The 11,070-nt window shown below is 32.0% G+C and overlaps 1 long non-coding RNA gene across 1 annotated transcript; it reads right to left on the minus strand.

The window, feature by feature from the left end:
- Nucleotides 1-3,420: 3,420 nt before the first annotated feature.
- On the minus strand, nt 3,421-9,677 carry LOC149383330 (uncharacterized). Its single transcript, XR_016301926.1, has 3 exons — nt 9,442-9,677; nt 9,319-9,336; nt 3,421-3,689 (listed from the first exon to the last, which is right to left on the minus strand). It is a non-coding gene; the product is annotated as an uncharacterized LOC149383330 (long non-coding RNA).
- Nucleotides 9,678-11,070: the final 1,393 nt, after the last annotated feature.

Genomic DNA, 11,070 nt, shown 5'->3' on the forward strand with positions numbered 1-11,070 from the left:
ACCATAAAATAGATGCACGAGAGCTCCGTAAACTTATATGGTCTTCATGTTTGTAACAAGTATACTCATAACTCTAATAAATCTGTATAGTTTACTATTTTGTTTAATAAAATGTATTCTTTTAATTTCTATTAAATTTTTTAAAAACAATGGGCTGTATCAGGAAAAAAATAAATTTGAAAAAAAATATTTCAAGTCGCTCCATTAAAAAGTGACGTGTAAACACTTGTTTCTAATACACTTCGCCGCGGCGAGATATTTAGATTTTGTTGAAATTGTACCATTGTAGAATCTTCGAAGCTTCTACAATGGTTAAATAAGTGTTATAGAAGCTTCTACAACAGAGGCTTCTGCAACAGTACAGAAGCATTTTAGAAACATTCTACAATTGTTTTTAAGTGTTGTAGAATCCTAGTTTTGTAGTAGTACTTGATGCTTATAGTGCTTGATGTGTATAGTCCTAGAAGGGAGCCGGAGTCTTTCGATGAGCACGTCCTCGAGCACCCGAATAAACACTGAAGCATATGTTCAAACGATAATATGGCATATGATCAATGCACAATAAATAGCTTGATATCGCGAGGAATGAATTCCTCACTTTACCTAATTTATGAAATGACCTATTTGACTCAAGTTTTCGAACTAAAGTGAACTAACCAATAGAATCATCCTAAGTTCCACCACCCCTTTATCTCTTAAATTATTCGTTTAAGGCTCGTGAGTAAAAAAACATAATTATTTATGATATTTTTAATTTTAACAATTTTCATCAAAATTACAATGAAATTGCATTTTCATCCGTGGTTTTTAGTCAAGATAACCATTATTTCTTGAATGTTAATGAATTTTTGATGTATTCGATGATGTTTTCCACTAGAATAAGTTTTATATTTTTTTTCCCACACAAACAAAATTTATGTCAACGTTGATAATTCGAAAAGAATGTAATTTCTTTTAATAATGACATAATCATTTTTATAAGATTATGCAATGTTTTGGAAATTAAGTCAATGATAGTAGAACCAATGATTTCTCTCCATTGAATCCATATAACTAGTAGGCATGTCAATACGCTCTATATTTGGTTATATACATTATTTTTATATTAATAACTTGTATAATTTTTTATTTATTTATAGAAAGCTCCTCAAATGGATATATTGATAAAAGTCAAAGGCTTTAATTACAAGAATAATGCAAAAGAAATTCAAAAACTTTTACAAGAAGAAGATGAAAAATGGACCACAAATAATCATAAATACAACAAAATAACATGTGGGTTACCCGTCTATGCAGGTAACCAATCATTAACATATTACTACACGAATCACGAACGAAAATGCCGGTCTTCGACCGTTGCAAATTGCGGTTTTAGGAGATTTGTCCGATTAAGATCTACACAAATAAAAAAATCATGTCTTAGATCTGAAGATTCAGACCTGAAGAAATATTCAAAACTCCGATTAAATATCGGTCAGTACAAAAGTCAGATCTAATAAGTCTAGATTATTGAAACATAATCAAAAGAAAAACAAAACATGAGGAATAAAATTAAATTAAATTAAAAAGTACTTTCCTCTATGTTAATAGTTTTTCATTGTTAGAGATCACCGAAGTCTGCATAACCCATAAAAGACGACGACATTAAAGATTGAAAGTTCGCATTTTTTTTTTAGAGAGAACGGCGGAGAGGGAAGAATCAAATATATTTTCTATACTCTTATCTATTCTTCGTCTTTTTTAATCAACATTTTCGTCAACGACTTTTTTCCAAACATATTTTTTTCTTTTCCGTATTTTATTATGTCGTCATTTTCATCTTTTTTTTATTGGACCATCAAAACGATAAGCAAAATGACAATGAAGACATTGATCTTGACGCTAAACCATCTCTTGCAAGGTATATATATAAAACGCTTGTTGTCACGAGTTTTTACTATCGTTTATAATGGTTGTTTTTTTTAAAACAATTTTGGTCAAAGAGGGTTATTGAAATCATGTTATCTTTAAGCTTTAATATTTTTTTTTATAATCATGGAGCTAAGATTTATGTTTAATAATATCATGTGATTGCACAGGCACGGTCCCATTTATGTATTAATTAAAAAAAAGGAAGTTCAGTGAATTAGATTTTTTGATATTACTAGGATTTTATTTTATGTGATATTTGTGACTTTATATGTATTTAGAATATCACAGATCTTAGATTGTATAGTGAAATCGCCAACTCTACTGTATAAAGATTAGATAACCGTCTCCAAAAGCAAACACAGATGGTTAATAATAATAATAAAAAAAATTAAAAAATCAGATGAATTGACAAGAAAATATTGGTGTGATATTATCGATCACTAAATATTCTATACACAAAAGAAACAAAAGCAAAATCCGCATGAAAATGACAATTTGATAGTATTAGTTAGTGTGATGATTTGAATTATGTATGTTCAAAACTTATAATAAGCAATATTTACACTGCCCATTGTTTCGTATTAAGCTACAAATCGCTATTTAATAATTTATCAAATATCTATTAGGTTGGTTTTTGTTGTAATCAAGTGGGACCATCAAACGAAGAATCATAGATATTAGTATTATTAATTAAGTGGCGTATCCAGATTAATCTCAAGTGATTTGGACACCTCTCTCATCTTCAAGCAGACAAGGTCACCAACTTTTTGTTGCCAATGAATTCCAATTATATATCCATATGTTTATGTGCAGATATAGATAAGTAATGTACTTTCCATATGCTGAATAATTAATTGGTGCTAACTTTTAAAAATAGACACTTGGGGTATTGCTGGCGTCATGAAATGAAACACATGGATGGACTAAAAGGGCTTATATATGTATCCCCTTATAGTTAATCCACACACTTCCATAATTTATTATTAAAATATTGATAATTATTTCTTTTGGATTTGCTACGTCATTGATCCAATTTCTAGAACATTAGCTTGTACGAGTTGGTTTGCCCGCGTTGCCGCGATTTAAGAAAACAAATAATTTGCTATATTATGTTTATAACTTTATAAAAATGATAATAACTGATAATCGATCAATATATAAAATAAAAATTCAATATAAAACAGAAGACATGTTTCATAATAAAACATATCATTTGAAATAAAGTTTAGTAGTAAAACAAATACTTTAAAAGTTATTTCTCATTTGATAATTAAAGAAAAGTATAAAATATGAACATCTTTTCAGATACAATGCAACTTTATGTCATTGCATACTTGAGCAATGTATTTAAATCCGGCTAGGCATAAAAATACTATTAGAAAATTTCGTTGTATTTCTTTTTATTGCTTCATTCATTTTGATTTCATTTAAGAATTTAATTCCAAGTCTTTTTATTGCTTCGTTCATTCTGATTTCATTAAATTCTTAACTTGATACTTGGACAGAAAAAAGTGAAATCATTTTTAAAAACTAAAATAAAAAAAAATACTTGAGATAAAACGACAAAATTACATGATTTTGGCTAGGACCAAAAAACATTAAACAATTTTATATTTTAAATATTTACCTATAAGATAAATGAAAAATATACATGACAAATATATAACTATTTCATCTTTTATAACTAATGTGAACAATAAAGTAAATGAAAGTACAATCGTACAAAACACAAAAAAGAATCACGAACAAATTTACAACAAATTTCTACTTCTTTGTCCCTGCGATAAAAAAAAAAGAAAAAAATTTAGATAAGTTACCTTTGGAACAATATTAAAGTTAAAAATATAAAATATAAATATTAATACTTAGCTATTAGACGATTTATGTAAATTGTTAACACGAATTTTTATTACCGTGTAATTAAAATAAAACAACAACAATTATAAACTTATATACGTTTAAAAAAAAGAGAAGCAACATCGCTATAAAAAAAACAAAATTAAAGAACCAATATATAGATAGCACATAAATCCACTTAAGATTACACATTTTTAAGGATCTGGGTAATCCTGGCCTAACGGTAGCGGGACGGGACGGAATCCCCGCTACCGTTAGGCACAGTAACGGGAGCGGGACTCCCGTTACTGTTGACGGACGGGACTCCCGTCCCGTTAAGTTGGCGAACGGTAACGGGAGTCCCGGTAGTCCCGTTTTTTTTTTTTAAATCTCGGCCGTTGGATCAAAGATCCAACGGCCCAAAAAAAAGAGTCGTTGAATTTTTTACCGTTTGTTTTTATAGCCGTTGGACATTTCGGCCGAAATTTTAATTTTTTTTTACCTATTTATTTCTAAAATCTATAAATACTAGGGGTGGCAATTTCGTGTTCGTATCGTAATCGTGTCGTGTTAATCGTGTTTTTAAAAAAAATCGTTAGAACCAAATCCGACCATTTATTAATCGTGTTTGAAATCTAGATCCAAATCCGACCATTTATTTTATCACAGATCCATATCCATTTAAATTAAACCATTTAATAATCGTGTTAAATGGGTTATTTAATCGTGTTTTAATCGTTTTTAAACATTTAACCTTAATTATCCAATACACAAAAATAAAATAAAAATATGTGATTAATTTTAGCCAATGCAAAAACTTGAAATACATAATGTAGTTATCTAAATCTACTGATCTCAATCTAACAGAAGAAAATATATTACACCCTCAGTTTTGAAAAGAGGAGCGAAATTTTATAAAGTCTCAATTGCAAACATTTACAGCAAACTAACACACGTGAACATTTCATCATGCAGGTGGATATTAACTTCATATGCGTACGACTTTTCCTTTTTAGTCTTTCTAATCAACTTGGACTCATAACTAAGAAAATGGACACTCTGTAGCAGAGCATGAAGTTGTTTTACTGGTTGGATGACTGGATCTAACACAATAGGAAAATATCGAAGAAGTAAAAAAATACCTAACTCATTATAATAACATTAATATACTAGACATTGATATTGCAACTCAATTTCTCTATTTGGCTTAATTTGATACTGGACGCCGTCAACAACGTCTTTGAAGGACGGGGCGGAAGAGACCGCGTCGCAGGTGTAGTATTGTAGTGGCTCAAATACTCAGATCGACACCCTATATTTTCCCTCAAAAATACATAAGCAAAAATTCTACAACTTACCACAGCTCTGCTCTGCTTTGGCCTACCACTTCCATCTCCTTCAAGACCTGTTCAAAGGGGAAAAAAAATTAAGACTAAAAGAATTGTTCGAAACACTGATCAGCTAGGCTAAGATCATTTTGAACATTTTGTGAGCTTGCTGTATGAAACTATGTCATAAACAACACATTGTATGTTCTACTTCTACATATTCAAATTATTGTTTATCTGAAGATTTTGTATCTAACTTGCATAATATTGAAATCTATAATCTACATATTCACGAGTGGGGCTTCTTCTGAGAAGATGGATCGTCGAACTGAATCCTTGGCCCTTTTATGTTCCCAAATTTAACGAAAAAAAAGGATTAAGACTCTCACCACTCTTGGTGCTGTCTTCGCAGAAAGTTTGCCCTTTTATGTTCGATGGCTTCGGTTCAAGCTTTGTTCTTATTGTGCAGAAAAATCACAGAATATATGGCATGAACAAAGCAGTCATTCATGACTCAAATCTCATCATCAAATTCAAATAGTCATCCATGAATAGAATACGCTAAAAAAACAAATAGAGCAGAACAATTTCGAAAAAAAAACCCAAATAACAAACCCTAACCTCTCGAAATCTTTTAACCCACAAAGAGAGGCCGCAGCGAATTTGCATCACAAAATGGCATGGAAGGCGTATTAAAGAATGGCAGAGAGAACGGTGGTCGTCGAGCACTGAGAAGGTGTCCATGATCAGGCATTCCATGTCGCCTCCGATGAACGTCGTTCGATTGATCGTGCTTCATTTCGTGAAGACCAAGCCCGGGACGTGACTCGCCGCGAGTTTCCTGTCCCGATGAATAGAGCCGATAAGACCAGACGCGAAGATCTTCAACCTCGTGCTCGGCGGCTACGTGAGGTTCGGGCTCGGGTTCAGAGGCGAGAGGGTCGCGGAGTCGATGGTCCGGGCCGGCGTTGTAGCTCATGCGAACTCGGTCGCCGTCGTCGCGGGGATCCACGAGATAGTGGAGACAGACTGAGAGAAAGAGAGAGAAAGGGTCGGTGAGAGTTAGAGAGATAAAGTGCGAGAGAGGTGGAGAGGTATGAGTTAGAGATAGATAAGAGATCTGACTTTTATTTTTCTTTAAGAAGAGCTATAAAATTTAGTCAGAGTAAAATTTGAGTTCTTCAAAACTTCAAACGAAATTTTTAGAGGTAAAATTTCCCTCTTTCTAGAATTAGTGAAAATTTGACCCAATTTGACCCAAAAATTTGATGAGTCTATTTAAAAGTTGAAAATTACATGGACAATTTTTGTTACAAATGAATAGTCTTTTATTATCAAATGATTAACGTATTCAAAATTAAAAAATAAACGTAAGTTGCCTTTCTTGTTACTAATTTTTTTAAAATATAATTAATCCTTAATTATGATATTTAATATCATCAATAAAAGCCAGTTGTTAATTTCTTTTCAATTAACTATAAAACATTAAATTGTTATTAAGAATGAGAAACGTGGGTTATGAAAAGTATTAATCAACATTGGGCTACACAATAATTGAGTACCTTTATATATATAAATGCCAAAACTAATTGAGTAGATTGATATATATGTGATTCTTATTAATTATGAAGGCAATTGGTTATGGCTCCTTGAATTAGATTAAATTGAATATCGTTCTTTAAAATTGAATAAAATTAATTATCTTTCTAAAGTTATATAACATTTGATGCAATATGGATTGAATTGAAATCCAATAAAATTGAATATGATACGTTATTATGAGATGATAGCTATTGTGATTGTGAATTGAATAGTTCGATATTAATTGGATTGAATTGAAATAAAACAAATTTGAATATGATACGTTATTATGAGAATATAGTTATTGTGATTGTCAATTTTAAATTACGATTTTTCAATATGAATTGAAATTCAATAAAATTGAATATGATACATTATTATGAAACTATAGTTATTGTGATTGTGAATCGTGATTGTTCGATATGAATTGAATTAAAATTGAAAAAAAATTGAATTTAATACGTTTATAGTTATTAATTTTATGTTTATAATTATAATTTTATGTTTATAGTTATAAATTTACAATTTTACATATATGATATTAATCGTGTTTAAATGGATCGTAATCGTGTTGTTACTCGTAATCGTGTTAATTGGATCATATTCGTGCGGGTCGTAATCGTGTTTCGTGTCGACCATTTAATAATCGTGTTAATCGGCTTTTTATCGTGTTACTGTAATCGTGTCGTTTTTAACCATTATTTAATCGTGTTAGCGTGTTCGATCCAATTAAGAACCGATCCATTTATTGAGATCCAAATCCGCCTTAAATCGTGTCGTAACCGTTTCGTGTTTCGTGTCCGGACCAAATTGCCACCCCTAATAAATACCCCCCCCCCCCCCCAATTCATTCATTTTCTTCACACCTTTCATTCACTCTCTCTCAAACTCTCTCAAACTCTCTCAATTTCAATCTCAAATACTCTCAATCTCTCTCGATTTTAATCTCAAATTCTCTCTAACGCTTTCAATTTTTCATGGCATCCTCATCCCACAACCGAGGAGGTCGAAGGGGAAGAGCTTCCCGAGGTCAACAAATGCACCGTTTTGAAGAAAATTGGTTGCACTTATCTCAAAACGCCCCCGACCCAAACACCCAATACTCCTTCGATCCAAATTATGTTGCTCCTACTTTCAACCATTCGGAATTCACCGAAATTCCAAACACCCAAGTGCCATACTACCCTCAAATGGATCCCGAGCAAGCCTATCAAGCTCAAATTTCGCCGTCCGAAGTGGCTTTTCAAGAATTTCAAGTATTCGAGCAACATTATCGTGAATCCCAAAATCCAAATAAAGAAGAAGATGACGATGAAACCCAAAATCCAAATGAAGAAGAGGAGGAGGAGGAGGAAGGAGAAGAAGAAGACCTACCACCACCACCTCAACCTCGAAGTCAAGTTCCACGACCTCGACAACGTGAACAACAAGAGGAGACCCGACAACGACGACAACGACGAGCACGACAAGAACAACAACAACAACAACATGAAGGTGCTCAACAACAACAACAACAACCACCTCAACAACAACAACTACCACGACGTCGTGCTAGGTCCGTTGTGTGGACCTTCTTTGAAGAGGTGATTGCGAACGGCGAAAAAGCCGGAAAATGTCACAGTTGTGGCAAAATCTTCAGCGCTCACAACACAAGAGTCGGGACGTTGCTATTGTGGAGTCATCACAGGCACTGCCAGGGGACTCAATCTGGAACCTCGTCAAGCCAGATAAGTCACATCGATCCTGTAAGCTTTAGGCGTGAGTTAGTAGAATATTTTGTTTCCACCGATCAATCTTTTAGTCATATCGAATCTCAAGGCTTCGTTAGATTCATTAGTTCTATAATTCCAAATGTTCAAATAATGTCTAGGAAAGCCTTGAGATCCGATATCCTAAAATGGTTTTTAGGAGAAAAGGAACAAATGAAAGACACCATATCATCTGGTAGATATAGCGTTGCCTTAACCTCGGATGTATGGACTGGTCAATCTAAGATGGATTTCATGAGCGTTGTAGTGCACAATATAGACGACGATTGGAACCTAAACAAACGTATCATTGCCTTTAGGAGGATAGAAGGTTCTCACACTGGTGAAAACATCTTAGACATCATAGTTAGTGTTATAGGTGAGTGGGGTTTGACCAATAGGGTTATATCTGTAACCTTAGATAATGCCACAAGCAACAACGCCATGATTAGGGAGCTAAAGGAGAAACTTAACGTTGACGATACCCTTTTGCATCAACGTTGTGCTATCCATATCATAAACCTCATAGTTCAAGCCGGAGCCGGTAGTTATGACCCTTCGATCAACAAGATTAGGAATTACATTAGTTGGATAAATAGTTCAACCTCTAGAGTAGATGAGCTTAAGAGACGCCTTAGACTAAACGGTCTCCAAGAACGCACCTTTCACCTAGATAACAAAATTAGGTGTAATTCTACCTTTCTCATGTTGACCAACTTCTTATCCGAGCATTACGTCAATGTTATTGTTTCTTACATTAACAGCGAACATGGCGAAAACGCTATATCCGACTATGATATTAGTTAATAAACGTGTGGAGAATACGATACCTGTACGTGTAAATGCAGTAGTTAATAATATTTGTTTTGACAAAATAAAATACTAAAAAAAACGACATATCGTAAATAACTTACAAATTTGTGGTGTTTGCCCTGCAATGATAATAAAATAAAATGAAATAAGTTTAATTTTGAAACAATATATAGTCTATTGAAACATTTTTTTTAAGACAACAACAAACATATTGTAAAACTTACCATTGTGTGGAATGTCCTTGTGATATTCTTGAAGAATGCAACGATATGTAGTACTTTGATATTTTGTAGCTGCCGAAAATAGTTTAGTGCAACCTTGTAGTAGTAAAATTATTGTTTCTCTATACTTTAAAAAAGAAAATAAGAAAGAAAAGGCATAAGAACACAATTATTGATTACCTTAAAAAAAATTCCTTTGAAGATGGTATGAATTATGAAATACGAATTCAGTCCGAATTTATAAGCAAGGAAACTATGAGATATAGTTATTTGTGCATCGTTAGGAATGTGTATGCCTGTATGGTAAAGAGATAGCACACGTATATACTATATCGATAGACACGTGTTGTTTTACTTTCATGCATGTTTACAAATGTGTCCCGATATATAATTGACGTGTGGTTTAATAAATTAAATCCACAATGGTTTTTGTTTTTTTGTTTTTCGGTTTTTTGTTGTTGTATGGTTTTATTAGGATATATAATGATAACGTTTATAAGAGAAAGAAATATAGATAAGGATTGATTAAAAAAAAACTACACTTAATAAATATGTGTGGCGGTGTAACGATATATATGTTTCATTTTTAACGTAGATTACTTAGGTATTGATTAAATGAATTGGATATTTTTAGATAGCAGTAGGTTTGTGAAAATATTATAAAAAACAATAGACTCTTGCACCTCTTTTAGTGGGACCCTTAGGTAATAAATAAATAAACAATGGACACAATCCTTTTTATTTTCTCTATCCCGGTAAAACATGAGCATACTTGAATTTTATGTCGGTTAAAAAGAATAAAAAGTCATAGAATAAAAATATATAGTAAGTAGAAGATAGATATTAAGATAGTCATCGTGATAAGACACATGAAGATATTACACAACGTATATGTATTGCTTGTTTATAAAATGAGATAGGATTTTCTCAACAAAAAAATGACCTATCTTAGAAAACTAAAAAGATAAACTTGAAGCATTGAAGTCTGAACCCCATAAATATTTATAGTATTGGCAAAAATAAAAAAGACAACTTTTTTTTAACTTAAGTTATCTAAATGAGAGGATATAAATATATATATATATATATATATATATATATATATATATATATATATATATATATTGAATTTATTTGGCATTAGGTGCCGTAATTGTGTATAGAACTAATTTGTTTTATTAGGCTCATCCTTGTCTATAGATATTATTAAATGGGACCTACGCGAAGTTTTATGATTGCATATGAGTCGGTTTGTTTGTAAATTGTTTGAATATAATTTGCACCGAGGACACCTGCTGACACATTTTTTATATGAAAGTGGGACCAACATACTAAATTTCATTGGAGCTTGAAAAAAAAACAGAATGCTATTGGACGTAAAATTACTGTTCTAACTACAGTATTGTGTGAGTGCTGAAAACCTTCCTATTAGTAATGTATTATGTTTGTCAAGCATGTATACGTAAGTTTTGTATATCAACAAAAGTCATGTGACCGGGTTTCTAATTATTATAATTATTTTATCAAGAACTTATCATCATAATATATAAGCTTAAATCAAAGTATCTCAACACATAAGATTAAAGATGGATTCCTAGTTGGTATAAATGATAAAAAAAAATATTTGTGTAT

This window comes from Urtica dioica, chromosome 10 (assembly GCF_054948205.1).
Source record: "Urtica dioica subsp. dioica isolate 48M chromosome 10, U.dioica_male_clone48M_v1_H2, whole genome shotgun sequence".
NCBI lineage: Eukaryota > Viridiplantae > Streptophyta > Magnoliopsida > Rosales > Urticaceae > Urtica > Urtica dioica.